Source organism: Mobula hypostoma, chromosome 10 (assembly GCF_963921235.1).
Source record: "Mobula hypostoma chromosome 10, sMobHyp1.1, whole genome shotgun sequence".
NCBI lineage: Eukaryota > Metazoa > Chordata > Chondrichthyes > Myliobatiformes > Myliobatidae > Mobula > Mobula hypostoma.
The window spans coordinates 31,140,984-31,163,962 of record NC_086106.1 but is presented as its reverse complement, the minus strand read 5'-3'; the positions used below and the strand labels follow the sequence as shown (position 1 = coordinate 31,163,962).

The 22,979-nt window shown below is 46.3% G+C and overlaps 1 pseudogene; it reads left to right on the top strand.

The window, feature by feature from the left end:
* The first annotated feature begins 3,063 nt into the window (after positions 1-3,063).
* The window catches only part of LOC134352481 (zinc finger protein 208-like), a 30,372-nt pseudogene continuing 10,456 nt past the window's right edge, over positions 3,064-22,979 (top strand).

Genomic DNA, 22,979 nt, shown 5'->3' with positions numbered 1-22,979 from the left:
CACTTCTCCCTCATCAGTGTGTTCAGTTCATCTACATTAGCCGCGCCGCTGTCTTCTAGGAGCGTGTTGACCATAGTCTTGGGAGGGCACCAAAGGTTCATCCTCCCATGCTTGGGCTCCCATATGATGACTAGGCTGGCAGGTAGCTCGGGGTGGTGTAGACAGTGCCCCGCTAGTTGCAGTCTTCTCACCTCGATTTTAGTGGTGAGCATCGGTAGGTCATCATAGAGCTCGATGTTCGTCATTACTGTTGCCAACTCACGTCAAGAGTCACCCGGTGTATATCAACCATCTAAAGACTGTCACCAAAAACAGTCAAACTTCTACAGATGTACGATGGAGAGCACTCTGACTGGCTGCATCACTATCTGGTATGGGGGGGGGGCGGCGTGGTGACTACTGCACAGGATCGAAGTAAGTTGCAGAAATGTTAATGAATGAATGACACCTGTTAAACTCACCTCAACATGTCTTTTACAGTCTTAACCCACCATGGCCAAGGGAAAAGTCACTGTTGCAAACAGTGCAGCGCACAACAGTCATTATTTTGACCCCTATTAGACAGGGGTACACTTTAGTGTAGTCTGGGATGACATAAGTTTTATATTTTCTTTTTTTGGAACACTCTGCCATGGTGCGCGCTCTCTCTATCACCTGCGCACTCGCTCTCTCACACTCTCTCTTGCTCGCTCTCAAAATAAAATTGATTTCCGGGACATTGTATATAATTTGTGGGCAGCAGGGAGCCCCTATTAGTATGCGGGAGACTCCTGGAACTTCCGGGAGAGGTGGGATGTCTGATTAAAATGAGTCAGCTCCATCATGGTACCAGCCTCCATAGTATCCAAGGAGCGGTGGCTCAGAAAGGCAGCACGCATCATTAAGGACCCCCATCACCCAGGACATAGCCTCTTCTCATTGTTACCATCAGGAAGAAGGTACAGAAGCCTGAAGGCACACACTCAGCGATATAGGAACAGCTTCTTCCTCCCTGCCATCTGATTTCTGAACAGACCATGAACCCATGGACACTACCTCGTTATTTTTTTAATTTCCATTTTTGCACTACTTGAACTATTTTAATATGCATATATATTTACTGTAATTTAGGTTTTGTTTTCTAGATTTATCACGTATTGCATTGCACTGCTGACGCAAAGTTAACCAATGTCATGACAACACAAACACGAGGAAATCTGCAGAAGCTGGAAATTCAAGCAACACATCAATGTTGCTGGTGAACGCAGCAGGCCAGGCAGCATCTCTAGGAAGAGGTACAGTCGACGTTTCAGGCCGAGACCCTTCGTCAGGACTAACTGAAAGAAGAGCTAGTAAGAGATTTGAAAGTGGGGGGGGGGGGAGATCCGAAATGATAGGAGAAGACAGGAGGGATGGAGCCAAGAGCTGGACAGGTGATTGGCAAAAGGGATGAGAGGATCATGGGACAGGAGCCCCCTCCCCCTTTTCTTTCTCCCTAGGCCTCCTGTCCCATGATCCTCTCGTATCCCTTTTGCCAATCAAATGTCATGACCTACGCCCGATTCTGATGAGCGGGAAATGGAGCACCATCAGAAACCAAGACAAGGCAGTGTCTTGCGGTTCCAGAAAGTGACGGGGGCCAGAGTCTACGGAGGGAAGGAGAGAGTCAGACCAGCTGATTGACTGGGGGGGGCGGGGGAGAATGCGAAATGCTGGAGGAACTCAGCAGCGAGGCAGCATCAGTGGAAACGGAATAAACAGTCGATATTTCAGGACTGGAGAAGGATTTCGAACCGCGGCCTCGACTGTATAGATGCTCACGGACCTCCAGAAGCTGCAGAATCGTTTGTTTTTTTTTGTGTGTTGTATCTGCATTTGTGGGTGGACTTTGACCCTTGAAATGCAGAATACCTGTTGATATTGATTGCATTGTCTGTGGGAGCATGCTGCTGAATTCTCCAACTCTCCACGGGAATGGCATCGCGCGTACCTGGGAAGACCAGTCAGTCAGTGGATGCCGTCCCGAATCTGGGACTGGCGGCTATGCACCTCCATCTTCTTCGATCTTGCGCACTTTTTCTGGCCTCAGCACAACTCAGCCCAGTCCATTGCCTCACATTATCGTACCAAGTGGTTGGCTGCCTTCCTTTTTCCTTCTATCATCCCTTCCAGTAACAATTTCTGTAGTCCACCACCTCTTAACAAGTGCGCGGCATATTCCAGCTTCCTTTCCTGCACATTCTTCAGCAACTCCTGTTCTTTCCTCGCTGTCTTCAACACTTCCATATTACTGACCTTCATCACCCATCTAATTCTCTGCATTCTCCTTAAACACCACATTTCAAATGCCTCCAGTCGTCGTTGCGCTTCCTGGCATAAGGTCCACGATTCGACTCCGTACAACAGACTGCTCCAGACGAAGCATTTCCAAATTCTACAACGCAGCCCAAAGTCCAACCTCTTGCCACACAGCACATCACTCAGGCTCCAGAACGTTCATCTTGCAATCTCAATTCTTCGTCTAATTTCTGTTTCACATTTCCCATCCTCCGTGACCATCTGTCCCAAGTACACAAACTTCTTGACTTGCTCCATGCCTACGCCATTAATTTTGATACTGATTCTGGGGACTTTTCTTCCGTGATACTACCATCATCTTCGTCTTTGCGGCATTTATTTTCATTCCAGATCATTCTCCTTCAGCATTCAGCTTATCTACTATTCTGAGTAACTCGTCCTCAGTCTCTGCTAACAAAACTGAATCATCTGCATACCTCAAGTTGTTCACCATCACTCCACCAATTTGGACACCAGCTTCATCGTTCAACACCCTGAAGATTACCTCTGAGTAAATGTTAAATAATAAGGGGAGATAATGCAGCCCTGGCGAACCCCTTTTTGGATCTCAGCTCCTGGTGAATGAGCACCACTGGTTCTTATTACTGCCTTCTGATGCCAGCACAGACTCGCACTCGGTCTGGTCTGGGAAGCCGGGAAGACCAGCGCGTCAGAATTCACCGGCGGGGAGCCGCGGGCTAAATGCGCATGCGCCGTGGTCTCCGCCGGTTGTCACGAATGCGCATGCGCTCAGCGGACAAGCGGCTCGGCGGCGGTGGCGGCAGGTAGGAGCGGGGCTCTGGTGGGCGCTTCGTCGGCACCGGCGCCCGCAGTCTGAGGGCAACGACTGCGAGCGCCGGACGCAGCATGGCCCTGGACCCCGGGTTCACTCCCTCTCTCTCTCTGCCCGTCGATCCGCTCCCGGGCCCCGGGGAATCGCCTGCTGTGGAGCGCCATTTCTCCGGCGCTTGCGCATCCCTGCGACCGTGACCGACGGGCGGCTGGGTGTCTCGGTAGAGCAGTGAAAATGTCTCTGCGCGGAGGCACCCGTGCCCATACCAAGCCGTTATGCAGCCAGTCGATGCACTTTCCAGAATCACAATCCGGTTTACCATCACCGGCATATATCGTGAAACTTGTTAACTTAGCGGCAGCGGAACAATGTAATACATAATAATATAGAAAAAGGGTAAATCAATTACAGGAAGTATGTAGGTATATTAAATAGGTAAATTTGAAAAGTCAGGCAATGTTCATTTAGGAATCGAATCCCACCATTTTCATGTGCCTAGCTCTTAAAAGCCTCCAATGTATTTGACTCCACCACCATACCAGGCAGTGCATTCCAGAAAACCACCGCTCTCTTAACCCAAAGATCTCCTTTGAACCCACCCCTGCTCACCTTCAATGCATGCCCTCTGGTTTTAGACATTTTAACCCTAGGAAGCAGATACTCCCTGTCTACACCTCTCCCTCTGTCAGATCTCCCCTCAGCCTCCACTGCTCCAGAGAAAACAACCCAAGTTTGTCCAGTCCCTCATGATAGAACATGCCCTCTAAACAGGCAGCCTCAGGTAAACCTCTAATGCACCCTCTCCAAAGCCTCAACATCCTTCCTATAGTGAGGTGACCAGAACTGTATGCAATACTCCAGATGTGACCTAACCAGAGTTTTATAAAGTCATAACTTAACCTGACTTTTGAACTCAATGCCTTGACTAATAAAAGTATTCCATAAGCCTTCTTCACCACTGTATCAACCTGTGTAACCACTTTCAGGGAGCTACAAACTTGAATCCCAACCTCAGCAACACTTAAGGGTCTTTCCCTACCAAGGTGCCACACCTCATTTTTATCTGGGTTAAACTGCATCTGCCATTTCTCTGCCTGCATCTGCAACTGATCTATATCACACTATATTCTTTACCAATGTCAGGGCGCTGGAGCAGGGATCCAATCACAGACCCAGTACTGTGCACACAGTGATATTAATTGAGTAACAAATCCCGAGGTGCAAACAAAGTCAGCATCAAAGTTCAAACAGGGATCAAAACATCCAGAGAAATCCAAAAAGCAGAATCAGGAAACAGGCAGAGTCGATATTCAGACAGGCAGAGTACAGATACAAATGCTGGAAAGGCTCAGGAAAATTTACTGGCACAAACAGGTGAAAACACAGGACTGAAATACACTGAGCAACAAACAGAGAGGCAGATGATAGGTGGAGCACAATGAGACACAGGTGGCAGCAATACAGGTAATAATGAGGAACAGGTGAGAGCCAGAGTACTGAGTAATACAGGGGCCGGAGTAGAGCAGGAGCAGGGACAGGGACAGGAGCACATGGCAATACAAAACCACAGAATGACAGCTAGGGGGAAACACACAAAAAGGCAGAGTTCAACTGGAGGTACTGACAGCCAGTCTTCTACGGTATCCACAAATCCATAGATCTTGGGATCCTCCACAAACTTACTAACCCACCCTACATCTACATTTTCATCCAGTACATTTATATACATCACAAACAGCAGAGGTCCCACTACAGATCCCTCCGGAACACCACTAATTACATAAATCCATTCAACAATTACCTTATGCGTTCTGTGCGCAAACCAGTTCTGATTCCAAGCAGCCTTTTTGCCGTAGACTCCTTACATCTTAATCTTCTGGATTATATCCCCTGAGGGTCTTTGTCAAACACCTTTCTAACCTCCATGTAGACGACATGCGCTGCCCTACCTTCATCAATCTCTCTTGTCACCTTGTCAAAAAACTCAAATCAAGTTGGTAAGACACGATGTGCCCTGCACAAAGTCGTGCTGGCTCTCCCTAATTGGGACATTGTTTTTTCTCCAGCAGTTTCCCTACAACTGACATGAGACTCACCGGTCTATATTTCCCAGGATTTTCCCTTGTTTCCCTCTTAAATAGAGAGACAACATCTGTGCCTAGAGAGGAGATGAAGATCCTGGTCAAGGGCCCAGCAATCTTGTCTCTTGCCTCCTTCAATAACCTGGGTGTAGATCCCATCAGGCCCTGGGGACTTATCACCTTAATACTCATTAGGAGGCCCAACACTTTCTCTTCCTAGACCTCTAAGTAACCTGACATTTTCATACACTCAGATCTGATCTCCTTGTCCTCCATGTCTTTTCCCTTGATAAATACTGAAGCAAAGTACTCATTAAACACCTCACTCACATTCTCTACATCCAGGCAAATATCCCCCTCTTTATCCTGAATGATCCTACCCTCCCCCTAGTTATCCCCTTGCTCCTGATGTATGTATAGAATGCCTTGGGATTTACCTTAACTGTCTTAGCCCCTCCCCACTCTCCTAATTCCTTTCTTTAGTTATTTTCTGAATGTACTTTGTTTTATCCTAACTTCTGAAGCTTTATATACTTTTCTTTTTCCTTTGTGACTAAATTCATCACCTTTCTTGACACCCAATGTTCTCTTATCTTTCCACCCTCGTTCTTCCTTCTCACTAGAATATAGAGAGCGAGAGCAGAGGAGAGTTACAAGGATGTTGCCTGGTTTGGAGGGCGTACCTTATGGGAATAGGTTGTGTGTACTTGGCCTTTTGTCCTTCGAGCAATGGAGGATGAGAGGTCACCTGAAGAAGAAGAAGAAAGCCCTTAACTCCGAGTGGAGTCATTGGGAGCTTTTTTAGCAGGCTTTCTTATCTTTACGAGGTCGAGTTGCTAGGTCGTTGTTTTACCCAGCACGGACGGAAAGCGTGCAAGGGAGCCAGATGGATTCGAACTTGGGAGCCTTCGCTCCGAAGTCTGGCACTGATGCCACTTTGCCACCAGCCAGCCAAGAAGTGACTTGGCAGATGTGTATAAGGTGATGAGAGGCATTGATCATGTGGATAGCCAGAGGCTTTTTCCCAGGGCTGAAATGGCTAACATGACAGGGCATTGTTTTAAGGAAGCGGTCCCCAACCACCGGTCTGCAAAGCATGTGCTACCGGGCCATGAGGAAACGATATGATTTGACGATATGAGTCAGCTGCACCTTTCCTCATTCCCTGTCACACCCACTGTTGAGCTTAAACACACGCGAGGTCATTACCCGCGTGTCATCCATGTCAGCGTCAGAAGGAGATCCACTTCTCGAGCTGGCAAATGATGGCGGGCTGAAAAGTCTGTTTGACATAACATCTGTGCCAGCATTCTGGATCAAAGTCAAGGCTAAATATCCTGAGATAGCCACGAAAGCACATGTTGCTTCCATTTCCAACATATCTCTGCAATGAATGCAACAAAAACTAAATTGCGTAATAGACTGGACATAAGGAACCCCCTTTGAGTATCGCTGTCTCCCATCACCCCGTGATAGGACCATCTTGTTGCAGGAAAAGAGTATTCAGCCCAGGGCTCCCACTGCTTCAGCGATATTGGTGCGTTGCAATGATTTTATATGTTCATACAGGGAAAATATGCGCCGTGTGTTTAATATCCAAACGTTACTTAAAAATGTTATGATGCTATTGACTTATAAGTGACTTATATAACCATATAACAATTACAGCACGGAAACAGGCCATCTCGGCCCTTCTAGTCCGTGCCGAACTCTACTCTCACCTAGTCCCACGGACGTGCACTCTGCCCATAACCCTCCGTTCCTCTCCTGTCCATATACTTATCCAACTTATCTTTAAATGATAATATCGAACCTGCCTCTACCACTGCTACTGGAAGTTTGTTCAACACTTACTTCAAGCTCCCCTGTCCTCCCCTGATAATTGACTTATCACTATATTCATGCGAGGAAAATATGCACTGTGTGTTTAATATTAAATTCGTTAGATAATCCCTTTTAGAAAGGAAATTGAGTGTATTAGCGACTTATCACCTATATTCCAGTTGTGATTAACACCCTCCCCCGAACAGAATCGCCAAAAACGATCTGTGGGGGAAAAAGAATCGGCACGCACACGCATGCGCACTGGTGCCCACGCAAGGCTTCATGGTCATTGTAGCCTTTCTCGGGGTAAACACAACGTATTTGACTGCTACTCTTGTCCGTTGGCAACCATACCCCCCCCACCACCCCCCTCCCGGGGTCGGCTGGTCCGCAAGAATATTGTCAATATTAAACCGGTCCACAGTGCAAAAAAGGTTGGGGACCGCTGTTTTAAGGTGCCTGGAAATAGGTACTGATGGGATGTCAGGGGTAAGTTTTTCACACAGAGAGTGCTGGGTGCGCGGAATGCACTGCCGGAGGTGGTGGTGGAAGTGGATACAATAGGGTCTTTTAAAAGCCTCTTAGATAGGTACATGGAGCTTAGGAAAATAGAGGGCTATGTGCTAGGGAAATTCTAGGCAGTTTCTAGAGTAAGTTACATGGTCATTACAACATTGTGGGCCGAAGGGCCTGGAATTTGCTGTAAATTTCTGTGTTCTATGTTCTGTACCTTACCTGTACTCTGCAATTGATCAATACCCTCCACATGTCTGATGTGGATTTGCCTGATAAAAGGTGTTCCCAATGAGCTCTTCTTAGCTCCTGCTTAATGCCCTCATAACGTGCCCTACTCCAATTTAAAACTCTCCCACAAAGACCATGCCTATCCTTATCTGTAGCTATCCTGAAAGTTAGGGAGTTGTGGCCACTCCACTGTTCCCTCACTGCTCACCCACGGGAAGGTCAGTCACCTGGCCGTGTCCAGTTCGGCCCCTGCCCTCACTGGACCATCCACATGTACTCCTGCATATACTCAACAAATTCTGCCCCTCTAAACCCCTTGCAGTAAGGAGGTCACGGTTTATATCAGGGAAGTTAAAATCTCAGATGACGACAACCTTATTATTATTAATCTGTTTACATATATGTTCCTCCACGTCCTGGTGGCTACTGAGGTATCACTAATACAATCCCATCAGTGTGATTGCATCCTTCCTATTCCTAAATTCTACCCAAATGGACTATCTCTGACCCGTCCAATGTGTCTCCCCTGAATGCAGCTGGGACATTGCGAATGGTTAGTGGGGCAAGCTCCCACCCCCATCTTTTACCTCCTCCTTTGAAAACCTGGTACGTTAATCACCCATCCCTGCCCTTCTCTCAGCCAAGTCTCTGTAATGGCCACAACATCATAGTTCCATGTACTGATCCATGTTCTAAGTTCATCACCTTTACCCATAATACTCCTAGCATTAAAATACACACACTTAAAGATATCATACCATCATACCTGATATTTCAATTTTGCCTTTCAATACTTCCCCTGACGTCTGCCTTCCTGTTCAACCCTCCACTTACTGACCTTGTGCTCCATTTCCCAGCCCCTCGCAAAACAAGTTTAAACCCTCCCGAGGAACAATAGCAAACCTCCCAGGCAGGATATTGGTTCCCCTCCAGTTCAGGTGCAACCCGTCCCTCTTGTACAAGTCACTCCTTCCCCAGAAAAGGCTGCATCAATCAAAGAACTTGAAACACTGCCCCCTACACCATCTCCTCAGCCACTCACTCTCTGTGCTATCACCCCATTCCTCTCTGCACTCTCCCATGGCACTGGGAGTAATCCAGAGATTACTACCTTGGAGGTCCTTCTCTTCAGCCTCTTTCCTAACTCTCTGTGTAGGAGTTCTTTCCCTTTTCTGCCCATGTCATTCATGACAATGTGCACCACGACCTCTGGCTGCTCATTGAGAACTCCCTGCAACCGCTCCGATACATCCGGGACCCTGGCACCCGAGAGGCAACACACCATCCTGGTGTCTCCTTTGCAGCCACAGAATCTTCTGTCTGCCCCCCAAACTATCGCGTCCCCTATCGGTACCACACTGCCTGAATTTACCCTTCCCTGCGGAGCCTCAGAGCCGGACACAGTGTCACTAGTCTGGCTGCTGCTGTGCCCTGAGGGGTCACTTCCAAACCTCCCCAGCAGTATCTGAGCCATCACAGATTGATAATGGGCAGAAATTCTGATACAAACAGAAAGACAGAGAACTTAATTGTCAATCCAGATTCCTGAGCCTTGCCCATTTAGATGAGGACTTGTTCCTTCAACTTGGATTGAACCTTGCTGTAACAGTGTGATGTTAGACCCCACTATAGAGAGTAACATGGTGCATGGCCAAGTGGCTAGGGCGTTGGGCTAGCGATCTGAAGGTCATGAGTTCAAACCTCGGCTGAGGCAGCGTGTGTGTCCTTGAGCAAGGCACTTAACCACCCAATGCTCCAGTCTACCCAGCTGAGAATGGGTACTGACAAAAATGCTGAGGGTTAACCTCGCGATAGACTGGCGTCCTATCCGGGAGGGGGTTTTGTACTCTCAGTCGCTTCACGCCACGGAAACTGGCATAAGCACCGGCCTGGTGGGCCACAAGGCTCGTGACAGACTTTAATCTTTAATAGAGAGTAACATTAGTTGATTTAAAATGACGTCCTTCACCCATTCATGTCTTTACTAAATCTTCTTACAGGTTAGAAACAGCAAAGAATTTCTGTACAGCAATCTTGAAAACAAAAATACGTCAATTCCGCTCTCCCTCTGCTGGATGGACCCACCTGGAGATAAAGCTTGTAAATTGTCTTTTATGTTATTGAAGGAGTGAACAGATATTTCCCTTGTAGCACCAATATACCAGTTGTTGATGCTGTCGATCGTTCACCTGCTCTGAATTTGGGAACAGATTTACTCAATCATCTAAACTACTTGCACACTAGCGCGTTCACTCCGGGGAGAGGCCATTCACCTGATCCGTGTGGGGGAAGTAATTCTCTCGGTCACATCAGCTGATGAGTCACCAGCAAGTTCAGACTGGGGAGAGACCATTCACCTGTTCCGTGTGGGGGAAGTAATTCTCTCGGTCAAATCAGGTGATGAGTCACCAGCAAGTTCAGACTGGGGAGAGGCCGTTCATTTGCTCTGAATGTGGGAAGGGATTTACTCGATCATCCCACCTACTGGTACATCAGCGAGTTCACACTGGGGAGAGACCGTTCACCTGCTCTGAATGTGGGAAGGGATTCTCTCAGTCATCTCACTTACGGACACACCAGCGAGTTCACACTGGGGAGAGACCGTTCACCTGCTCTCAGTGTGGGAAAGGATTTACTCAGTCATCTAAGCTACTAGCACACCAGCGAGTTCACACCAGGGAGAGAGCATTCAGCTGTTCCGTATGGGAGAGGGGACTTTCGCAGTCATCTCAGCTCATGACACAGCAGTCATTTCTGACTAGCGAGAGGCCATTTTCCTGCTCTGAATGTGGGAAGGGATTTTCTCGGTCATCTCACCTGCTGGCACACCAGCGAGTTCACACCGGGGAGAGACCGTTCACCTGCTCTGAATGTGGAAAGGGATTCACTGAGTCGTCTAACCTACTGGCACACCAACGAGTTCACACTGGGGAGAGACCGTTCACCTGCTCTGAGTGTGGGAAGGGATTTACTCGGTCATCTAACCTTCTGACACACCAGTCAGTTCACACTGGGGAGAGACCGTTCACCTGCTCTGAATGTGGGAAGGGATTTACTGATTCATCTAACCTACTGGCACACCAACGAGTTCATACTGGGGAAAGACCGTTCACCTGTGCTGTGTGTGGGAAGGGATTTGCTCAGTCAACGCAGCTGATGAGACACCAGCGAATTCACACTGGCGAGAGGCCGTTCACCTGCTCCGAATGTGGGAAGGGATTTACTCGGTCATCCAACCTACTGGCACACCAGCGAGTTCACACTGGGGAGAGACCTTTCACCTGTTCTGAATGTGGGAAAGGATTTACAGAGTCATTTAACCTACTGGCACACCAGCGAATTCACACTGGGGAGAGACCGTTCACTTGCTCTGAATGTGGAAAAGGATTTACTCGGTCATCTATCCTTCTGGCACATCAGCGAGTTCACACTGGGGAGAGCCCGTTCGTCTGCTCTGTGTGTGGGAAGGGATTCACTCGGTCAACTCATCTAATGAGACACAAGCAAGGTCACACTGCTGAGAGGCCATTCACCTGCCCAGAGTGTGGGAAGGCATTTACCAGGTCATCCCACCTACAGACACACCTGCAAGTTCACACTGGGGAGAGGCCGTTTACTTGCTCTGTGTGTGGGAAGGGATTCACTCACTCATCCCACCTTATGACACACCAGCGAGTTCACACTGGGGAGAGACCGTTCACCTGCTCTGAATGTGGGAAGGGATTCACTCAGTCATCCAACCTTGTGACGCACTACCGAGTTCACACTCGGGAAAGTGTTTAAATAAGCAGCCTGCTGGATATTTAACCCTCACAGTTTCTGAGTCCAGAGACACGTTCAAAAGTGACTGTTGGTTTCAGACTGTAATTATTGTTGCTCTCTTCAAACTAAGTCTGCACGGTGTGATTGGGATGGGAGGTGTTTCTTCTGCTGATATTCATATTTAATGGGAATGGAGTTTAATTTTCTGGATCTGTGACAAATAAATGAATTCTATTTTAAACTCTGTTTCAGGTGCTTAGTTGGTCTACAACAAACCCAGAGTACAGTCAGGACCCAACTCCCTGGCAGGATTAAACAATTATGTTACAGACAGATGGGCCATCAGCGAATTTGATGCAGAGTCCAGATTCCTGAGCCATCACCACATAGAAGATAAGGTTGTTCCCTTAACTTGTGTGTAGCCTAATTTGAAATGCTTTCCTCCACACAATGATGTATGTTGCAAACCTTTAACAGGGTAGAAAAGGTAAAGGATTTGTTTACGACAATTTCAGGCTCATCAGTTGTGCTGTGAATGTTAGTCCACCAGCACTTGAGTCCCGTCGGTCGATGAATGCAGATGCCAAGATGCTTGGAAATGTAGGACACCAGTCACAGCAGAAACCTGAACACGTGATCAGTGTAGGAATGAGATGTGGATGAACCAACATAAAGATAAACCTTGTAAGTTGCCTTTATGTTATTGAAGAAGTGAACAGATATTTTTGTTATATTCCATATATGTAAAACCCTTTGGAACCAAGGGCCTGAGAGCACACCTACATTTCTTCAGCTTCATTCGAGGTCAGACGTTAAACTGCTTTATGGTGAGAGATATTCACTAAGTCCTTGACCTGACCCAATAAATTGCCATGGAGTTCGACGGCAATGAGTTGTCATTCACCAGCTCTCATTTTGTAAGGGTTCACAATGGCAGAGGCATTGCTGCAGCTCTGTTTCTGGGAAGGAACTTCCCCGATCTGCAGAAAGACTGTGGCAAAGATTCACTCAGTCATCCCAAATGCAATCATGTCAATGAATTCACAATGGGGAGAGGCCGTTCAATTGCTCTGTGTATGGGTCAGGATTAATTCAATCATTGCAGCTATGGAAACACCAGAGAGGTCACACGGGAGAGAGGCCATTCAATGGGTCCAGGTGTGGGAAGGGATTCGTTCGATCACCTGAGCTGAAACACCAGCAAGTTTATGGGTGGGGGTCGGCAGGTGGCCATATACCTGTTCTGTTTGGGGAAGGTTTTCATTCATTCAAACTGTCTTGAGAGTTCACACTGAGGAGAGGCCTGAACGAGCATAGATATTTATTTAATCATTCCACCTGCTGAAACACCAGCTTCTCATCAGGAAGCAAGTTCTAATAAACTGTATTTTAAATGTTTAATTGTCAGGTTCAGGGAGCCATTAAAGAGGAAGCGAGAAAAGAACTGTTGTGGTAATTGGGGATAGTATAGCAAGGAGAATAGACAAAGTTCTCTGTCGCAGGGATACTTTTATACTTTATTGTCGCCAAACAATTGGTACTAGAATGTACAATCATCACAGCGATATTTGATTCTGCGCTTTCACACGTCCTGGATTACAAATATTAAATATTAAAAATACAGATAGAGCATCCTGAAAGCTATGTTGCCTGACTGGCGCCAACTTCGGGACATCTGATCTGACTTGCAGAGGAGTTTGCAGTGGGTGGGGAAGATCCAGTTGTCGTGGTCCGTGCGGGTACCAGTGACATAGGTAGAGCGAGGAAAGGGGTTCTGCTGAGGGAATTTGAGCAGCTAGGGACTAAATTAAAAAGCAGAACCAAAAAGGTGGTAATCTCTGGATTACTACCTGAGCCACTTGCAAATTAGCACAGGGTTAAAAAGATTAGAGAGTCAAATGCATGGCTCAAAGATTGGTGTGGGAGAAGTGGATATGAATTAGTTGGAAACTGGCACCGGGATTGAGGAAGGAGGGAGCTGTTCCATTGGGACGGGCTCTGCCTGAGCTGTGATGGGACCTGGATCCGGGTGAATAGCATAGCTAGGGCTGTGGATAGGGCTTCAAACTAATTAGCAAGGGGGTGGGATTCAACAGATTGGAGAAGTATGGATAAAGTAAAAGAAAAGTATGGATAAAGATAAAGTAAAAAGAAAAGTTAAGAGTGGAGTGCAGAAAAGTAAAGTGCATAATAAACAAAGATTACTGGATTTTACTAGGCGGCACACAGGTACGGGAGCAAAGTTTAGAAAGGGAAAGCTTCATGGGAACTTGGCTATAACTGGCGCCCCAATTGTGTGTTGGAGAACAGGGAAGGTTCAGGCATAAAAGGAAGACATTGTCTAGCGGAGCAGTCATGGACAGAGTGGTAGGGCTTTGGCAAGGTAAGTGGACTTCGTTTTTTCCTTGCTTTTTTTGAGGAATAGAGGGCATGTCTATAGGGTTAGTACTTTGCTCTGGGTGTCAGATGTGGGAATCCTGGGAATCTTGCAGTCCCTCAGGTGGTCAATTTACACCAGGTACATCGAGATGCAGCTCCTGAGAGAGCGTGTGAGGGATCTGGAGCTGTAGCTTGATGACTTACAGCTTATTAGGGAGAGTGAGTAGGAGATAGATAGGAGTTAGTCACCCTGAGGCTGCAGGAGTTCGATAAGTGGGTGACTGTCAGGGAAGCGAAGGGAAGAGCTCAGACAGTAGAGAGCACCCCTGTGGCCATCCCCCTCAGTAATTATCTTGTTGTGCATGCTGTTGAAGGGGGTGACCTGACAGAGGATGATCACGGCGATCAGGTCTGTATCACTGAGCCTGGTTCCGTGGCGCAGAAGGGAGAGAAGAAGATGAGCAATGCGGTAGTCATAGGGGATTCCATAGTGAGGGGAACAGACAGGAGGTTCTGTCAGCCTGATAGAGTCACCCACATGGTGTGTTGCCTCCCAGGTGCCAAGGTAGGGGATGTCTCGGATCAGGTGCAGAGTCTTCTGAAGGGAGAAGGTGAACAGCCAGAAGTCTTAGTTTACTTTGGAACCAATGACATTGGTAGAAAAAGGGAAGTGGTCCTGAAGAGACAGTTCAGGGAGTTAGGTACGAAGCTGAAAAGCAGGATCTCCAGTGTAGTAATCTCAGGATTGCTACCTGCTTCATGAGCTAACGAGGCAAAGAATAGCATGACCAGGCACATTAATGCATGCCTGAGAGACTGGTGCAGGGGGCAGAGCTTCGGGTTTGTGGATCATTGGGGCCTCTTCTGGGGAAGGTACGACCTGTACAAAAAGGACGGGTTACACCTGTACACAAAGGGGTCCAATATCCTAACGGGCATATTTAATTGAGCTGTTAGGGAGTGTTTAAACTAATTTGGCACGGAGATGGGAACTGGAGTGACAGGGCTGAGGAAAGGGGAATCAGAAATAAATCAAAGAGAGCATGCAACAGAGATAATAGAAAGAACAGACAGGAGATGACGCTTAATCACAGCCAGTGGGAGAACTCACAGGGCAATAGAGGTGTGGTGCAGTTAAAACAGAAAGCAACAAATACTGGACTGAAAGTTATATTTGAATGCATGTAGCATATGAAATAAAATGGACAGTCTTGAAATTCAGCTACAGTTGTGGCCATCTCTGTAACTTGGCTAAAGATGGCTGCCACTGGGAGCTGAACGTCCAAGGATATACGATGTATGGGATAGATAGGTTAGTAGGCAGAGGGGTTGATGTGGCCCTGTGTATAAGAAATAATAATTAGAAAGGAATGACATTGGATCAGAAGGTGTAGAGTCTCTATGGGTTGAGTTAAGAAATGGCAGGGGTAAAAGGACCACAATGGCAATTGTATACAGGCTTCCAAACAGCAGCCAGGATGTGGATTACAAATTACAGCAGGAGATAGAAAAGGAGTGTCAGAAGGGCAAAGTCATGTTAATCGTTGGGGATTTTAACGTGAAAGCGGATTGGGAAACCAGGCCAGTACTGGACCTCAAGAGAGAGAATTTGTAGAATATCTAAGGGATGGCTTTTTAGAACAGCTTGTTGTTGAGCCCACTAGGGGATCGGCTGTGCTGGATTGGGTGTTGTGCAATGATCCAAAGGTGATAAGAGAGCTTAAGGTTAAGGAACCCTTAGGGAACAGTGATCACAATATGATCGAGTTCACTTTGAAATTTGAGAGGGAAAAAATAAAATCCAATATGTTGGTATTCCAGTGGAATAAAGGAAATTACAATGGCATGAGAGAGGAACTGGCCAAAGTTGACTGGAAAGGGACACTAGCAGGAAGGACAGCAGAGCAGCAATGTCTGGAGATTTTGTGAAAAAATGAGGGAAGTGAAAGACAGATATATTCCAGATAAGAAAAAATTTCCAAAGGGAGGAAGGACACTACCGTAGCTGACAAGTGAAGTCAGAGCCAAAGTAAAAACAAGAGAAGGCATATAAGGAAGCCAGAGCTAGTGGGAAGATAGGGGATTGGGGAATTTTTAAAAACTTGCAGAAGAAAACTAAGAAGGTCATTAGAGAGTCTAGGACAAGAAGGCGCGACTTCAGCATTGAAGGATGTCCATTTAGAACAGAGATGTGGAAAAATTACTTCTGTCAGAGGGTAGTAAGTCTGTGGAATTTGTTCTTATGAGTGGCAGAGGCCAAGTCATTGGGTGCATTTAAGGCAGAGATGGATAGGTTCTTGATTAGCCAGGGCATGAAAGGTTATGGGAGAAGACAGGGCAGTGGGGATGACTGGAAGAATTAGATCAGCCCATGATTGAATGGCGGAGCAGACTCGATGGGCTGAATGGCCTACTTCTGCTCCTATATCTTATGGTCTTATGGATTTTGAAGGCACAATGAGTGTAAGGGGAGTTTATTTGAATGCCCATAGTATTTATAACAAGGTCAGTGAACTTGTGGCATATAACAGTAAAAAGTGGTATTATTTTGTGGCCATTACAGAAACATGGTTGCAAGGTGGAGAGGACTGGGAATTAAATATCCAAGGATATCAGGGTTCAATCTAAAACTAGTGTATTATGCCTAAACAAGGGAGACTACAATGGGATGAGGGAGGAGTTGGATAGGGTAGACTGGGAACACAGGCTATATGGTGGGACGGTTGAGGAACAGTGGAAGACTTTCAAAGAGATTTTTCATGGTGCTCAAAAGTATATTCCAGTTAAAAGCAAGGACAGTAAGGATGGGGGGAGCCAGCCTTGGATAACTAAGGAAATAAAGGAAGGAATCAAACTAAAAGCTCATGCGTACAAAGTCACCAGGAGTAGAGGGAAACTGGAAGATTGGGAAAACTTTCAAAAGCAACAAAGAACCGCTAAGTGAGCAATAAAGAAAAAGAAGATAGAAAATAAACTAACACAAGATATAAAATATATAAGTTTTTATAATTATATAAAGTGGAAAAGGGTGGCTAAAGTGAAAGTCGGTCTCTTGGAGGACAAGAAGGGCAAATTAATATTGGGTAATGAGGAAATGGCCGAGGCTCTGAATAACTATTTTGTGTCAGTTTTCACGGTGGAGGACATGTCTAACAAGCTAAAGAGAGATGATATGGATGCGATAGGATGTGAGGACAAAAGCTATCACTAAAGAGGTAGTGCTGAGCAAACTTGGGGGCCTAAACATAAAAACATAACATAAGAAATAGGAGCAGGAGTAGGCCATCCAGCCCATCGAGCCTGCCCCGCCATTCAGTAAGATCATGGCTGATCTGTCCGTAAACTCAGCTCCATCTAACTGTCTTTTCCCCATAACCCTTAATTCCCCTACTATGTAAAAATCTATCTAACTGTATCTTAAATATATTTAGTGAAGAAGCCTCAACTGCTTCCCCAGGCAGAGAATTCCATAGATTCACCACTCTCTGGGAAAAACAGTTTCTCCTCATCTCCATCCTAAACCTTCTCCCCTGAATCTTGAGGCAATGTCCCCTAGTTCTAGTCTCACCTACCAATGAAAACAACTTTCCTACTTCTTCCTTATCTACCCATTTCAAAATTTTGTATGTTTCTATAAGATCCCCTCTCATTCTTCTGAATTCCAGAGAGTATAGTCCCAGGCAACTCAATCTCTCCTCATAGGTTAACTCCTTCATCCCTGGAATCAACCTGGTGAACCTCCTCTGCACTGCCTCCAAAGCCAGTATATCCTTCCTCAAGTATGGAGACCAGAACTGCACACAGTACTCCAGGAGCGGTCTCACCAGTACCCTGTATAGTTGCAGCATGACCTCCCTGCTCTTGAATTCAATCCCTCTAGCAATGAAGGCCAACATTCTGTTTGCCTTCTTAATAACCTGTTGTACCTGCAAGCCAACTTTTAACGATTCATGCACAAGCACTCCCAAATCGTTCTGAACAACAGCATGCTGCAATCTTTCACCATTTAAATAATCATCTTCTCTTCTATTATTCTTTCCAAAGTGGATGATCTCGCATTTACCAATGTTGTATTCCATCTGCCAGACCATGGCCCACTCACTTAACCTATCCATATCCCTCTGCAGACTCTCCACATCCACTGTACAATTTGCTTTTCCACTCAGTTTAGTGTCATCAGCAAATTTTGCTACGCTACACTCTGTCCCCTTTTCCAAATCATCAATGTAAATGGTAAACAGCTGCGGGCCCAGTACCAACCCCTGTGGCACCCCACTCACCACTGACCGCCAACTGGAGAAACACCCATTTATACCAACTCTCTGCCTTCTATTGGTTAACCAATTCACTATCCATGCCAATACACTTCCTCCGACTACATGCATCCATATCTTATTTATGAGTCTCTTGTGTGGCACCTTATCGAATGCCTTCTGGAAATCCAAGTATACGACATCCATCTGTTCCCTTCTATCCAATGCACTCTTTATCTCCTCAAAAAACTCCAATAAGTTTGTCAAACAGGACCTGGCCTTTCTGAATCCATGCTGCGTCTGTCTAATGGAACCACTCCTTTCTAAATGTTTTGCAATTTTTCCTTAATGACAACTTCAAGCATTTTCCTGACTGTAGATGCTAAGATAACTGGCCTATAGTTGCCTGTCTTTTGCCTACATCCTTTTTTAAAAGTGGCGTGACATTTGCTGTCTTCCAATCGCTGGGACGCTGGGACCTGCCCAGAGTCTAGAGACTTTTGTTAAATGATTACCAACGCATCTACTATAACCTCCGCTAATTCCCTCAATACCCTGGGATGCATCCCCTCAGGACCAGGGGACTTAGCTACCTTCAGGCCCTCCAGTTTTCTCATCACTATCTCTTTAGTGACAGTGATTTTATTGAGGTCCTCACCTCCCATTTCATCCACAACATCCTTCTTTGGCATATTGGATGTGTCCTCCACCATGAAGATCAACACAAAATAGTTGTTCAATGGCTCAGCCATTTCCTTATCACCCAATATCAATTTCCCCTTCTCGTCTTCTAAGCGATCTACATTGACTTTAGCCACCCTCTTCCACCTTATATATTTATAAAAACTTTTGCTATCTGTTTTTATATTTTGTGCTAATTTACTTTCCTACTCTATCTTCACTTTCCTTATTTCTTGTGTAGTTGTTCTTTGTTGCTTTTTAAAGTTTTCCCAATCCTCCAGTTTCCCACTACTCTGCGACTTTGTACACATGAGCTTTTAATTTGATACTATCTTTTATTTCCTTAGCTATCCAAGGCTGGCTCTCCCCACACTTACTGTCCTTACTTTTGACTGGAATGTACTTTTGCTGAGCACTGTGAAAAATCTCTTTGAAAGTAGACAAGTCCCCTGGTCCTGATGGAATGCGTCCCAGGGTACTGAAAGAAATGACAGAGGTTATAGTTGAGGATTTGATGATAATTTACCAAAATTCTCTGGACCTGGGCGGGTCCCAGCAGATTGGAAAAAGATGAATGTCATGCCACTGTTCAAAAAAGGGGAGTTTACATAGTAGGGGAATTAAGCGTTGTGCAGAAAAGGCAGGTAAGTGGAGATGAGTCCATGCTCAGCATGGATGTCAGTGAGTTAGACCAGTGCCAAGGATTGAAAAGGAAGAGAGCTTTATGAATGGACACCGGAGTGCAGGGAGACAGAGTAAGAGGGCTTTGGCACAACGGGACTTAAACGATATTGGGTCGAGGTGAGGTAAGTTACTTGTGAGGAATAGGAATAGGAAGTATGTCTGTGGGGCCGGTGTTCTGTATTGGGTGTCAGATGTGGGAAGTCCAAGAGACTTCCAGCCTCCCGGACAGCCACATCTGCACCAGGTGCATCGAGCTGCAGCTCCTTAGGGACCGGGTTAGGGAACTGGGGATGCAGCTCGCTGACCTTCGTCTGATCAGGGAAGGTGAGGAGGTGATAGAGAGGAGCTATAGGCAAGTAGTCACACCGGGGCTCAGGAGACAGATGATTGGATAACAGTCAGGAGGGGAAGGGCAAGAGTCAGATACTAGAGAGTACCCCTGTGGCTGTCCCCCTTAACAATAAGTACTCCAGTTTGAGTACTGTTGCGGGGTGATGGCCTACCTGGGGGAAGCAACAGTGGTCGCGTCTCTGGCACAGAGTCTGGCCCTGTGGTTCAGAAGGGCAGGGAAAGGAAGAGGATAGCAGTAGTGATACGGGACTTTATAGTTAGGGGGTCAGACAGGCAATTCTGTGGACGCAGGAAAGAAACACGGATGGTAGTTTGCCTTCCAGGTGCTAGGGTCTGGGATGTTTCTGATCATGTCCACAATATCCTGAAGTGGGAAGGTGAACAGCCAGAGGTCATAGTACATATTGGTACCAACTACGTAGGTAGGAGAAGGGAGAAGGTCCTGAAAACATACTACAGGGAGTTAGGGTAGCAGCTGAGAAGCAGGACTTCAAAGGTAGTAATCTCGGGATTGTTGCCCGTGCCACGTGACAGTGAGTATAGGAATAGAGTGAGGTGGAGGATAAATGTGTGGCTGCTGGATTGGAGCAGAGGGCAGGGATTCAGATTTCTGGATCATTGGGACCTCTTTTGGGACAGGCGTGACCTGTACAAAAATGACAGGTTGCACTTGAATCCTGGGGGCAGGGGGGGACCAATATCCTGGTGGGGATACTTGCTAAGGCTACTGGGGAGAGTTTAAACTAGAATTGCTGGGGGATGGGAACCGAATTAAAGAGACGGAGGAAGGGGCAGTTGGCTCACAAATAGAGAAAGCTTGGAGACGGTGTGTGGGGGAGGATAGGCAGGTGATAGAAAAGGGACGTGCTCAGACCGATGATTTGAGATGTGTCTATTTTAACGCAAGGAGTATTGTGAACAAAGCGGATGAGCTTAGAGCATGGATCAGTAATTGGAGCTATGATGTTGTTGCCATTACAGAGACTTGGATGACTCAGGGGCAGAAATGGTTACTTCAAGTGCCAGGCTTTAGATGTTTCAGAAAGGACAGGGAGGGAGGCAAAAGAGGTGGGGGGCGTGGCACTGCTGATCAGAGATAGTGTCATGGCTGCAAAAAAGGAGGAAGTCATGGAGGGATTGTCTACTGAGTCTCTGCGGGTGGAAGTTAGAAACAGGAAGGGGTCAATAACTTCACTGGGTTTTTTTTTTATAAACCACCCAGTAGTAACAGGGACATTGAGGAGCAGATAGGGAGCCAGATTCTGGAAAGGTGTAATAATAACAGGGTTGCTGTGGTGGAGATTTTAATTTCCCAAATATTAATTGGCATTTCCCAAGAACAAGGGGTTTAGATGGGGGTGGGGTTTGTTAGCTGAATTCAGTAAGGTTTCCTGACACAATATGTAGATAAGCCTACAAGAGGAGAGGCTGTACTTGATCTGGTATTGGGAAATGAACCTGGTCAAATGTCAGGTCTCTGAATGGGAGAGTATTTTGGAGATAGTGATCACAACTCTATCTCCTTTACCATCACATTGGAGAGGGGTAGGAACAGACAAGTTAGGAAAGCAACACACATCAAAGTTGCTGGTGAACACAGCAGGCCAGGCAGCATCTCTAGGAAGAGGTACAGTCGACGTTTCGGGCCGAGACCCTTCATCAGGACTAACTGAAGGAAGAGCTAGTAAGAGATTTGAAAGTGGGAGGGAGAGGGGAGATCCAAAATGATAGGAGAAGACAGGAGGGGGAGGGATGGAGCCAAGAGCTGGACAGGTGATTGGCAAAAGGGATATGAGAGGATCATGGGACAGGAGGTCCAGGGAGAAGGAAAAAGGGGAGGGGGGAAAACCCAGAGGATGGGCAAGGGGTATAGTCAGAGGGTCAGAGGGAGAAAAAGGGGGGAGAGAGAGAAAGAATGTGTGTATATAAATAAATAACGGATGGGGTATGGGGGAGGTGGGGCATTAGCGGAAGCATTTAGTTGGAGTAAGGAAAAATATAAAGCTATTAGGCAGGAACTTGGAAACATAAATTGGGAACAGATGTTCTCATGGAAATGTATGACAGAACTGTGGCAAATGTTCAGGAGTTATTTGCGAGGTGTTGTGCATAGGTACGTTCCAATGAGAGAGGGAAAGGATGGTAAGGTTCCGGAATTGTGGTGTACAAAGGATGTTAAAAATCTAGTCAAGAAGAAAAAAGCTTATGAAAGGTTCAAAAAACTAGGTAATGATAGAGATCTAGAAGATTATCAGGCTAGCAGGAAGGATCTTAAGAATGAAATTAGAAGAGCCAGAAGGGGCCATGAGAAGGCCTTGGCAGGCAGGATTGAGAAAAACCCCAAGGCATTCTACAAGTATGTGAAGAGCAAGGGGATAAGATGTGACAGAATAGGACCAATCAAGTGTGACAGTGGAAAAGTGTGTATTGAACCGGAGGAGATAGCAGAGGTACTTAATGAATATTTTGCTTCAGTATTCACTGCAGAAAATGATCTTGGGGATTGTAGGGATGACTTACAGTAGACTGAAAAGCTTGAGCATATGGATATTAAGGAAGAGGATGTGTTGGAGCTTCTGGAAAGCACCAAGTTAGATAAGTCACTGGGACCGGATGAGATATAACCCAGGCAACTATGGGATGGGAGAGTTTCCAGAGGATTGGAGAGTTACAGATGTTGTTCCCTTATTCAAGAAAGAGAATAGTGATAGCCCAGGAAATTATAGACCAGAGAGTCTTACTTCAGTGGTTGGTAAGTTGATGGAAAAGAACCTGAAAGGCAAAATTTACGAACATTTGGAGAGGCATAATATGATTAGGAAGAGTCAGCATGGCTTTGTCAAAGGCAGGTCGTGCCTTATGAGTCTGATTGAATTTTTTGAGGATCTGGCTAAACACATTCATGAAGGTAAAGCAGTAGATGTAGTGTATATGGATTTCAGCAAGGCATTTGATAAGGTACCCCATGCAAGGCTTATTGAGAATGTAAGGAAGCATGGGATCCAAAATTGGCTTGCCCACAGAAGGCAGTGGTTGTAGACGGGTCATATTCTGCATGGAGGTCGGTGACCAGTGGTGTGCCTCAGGGATCTGTTCTGGTATTCCTTCTGT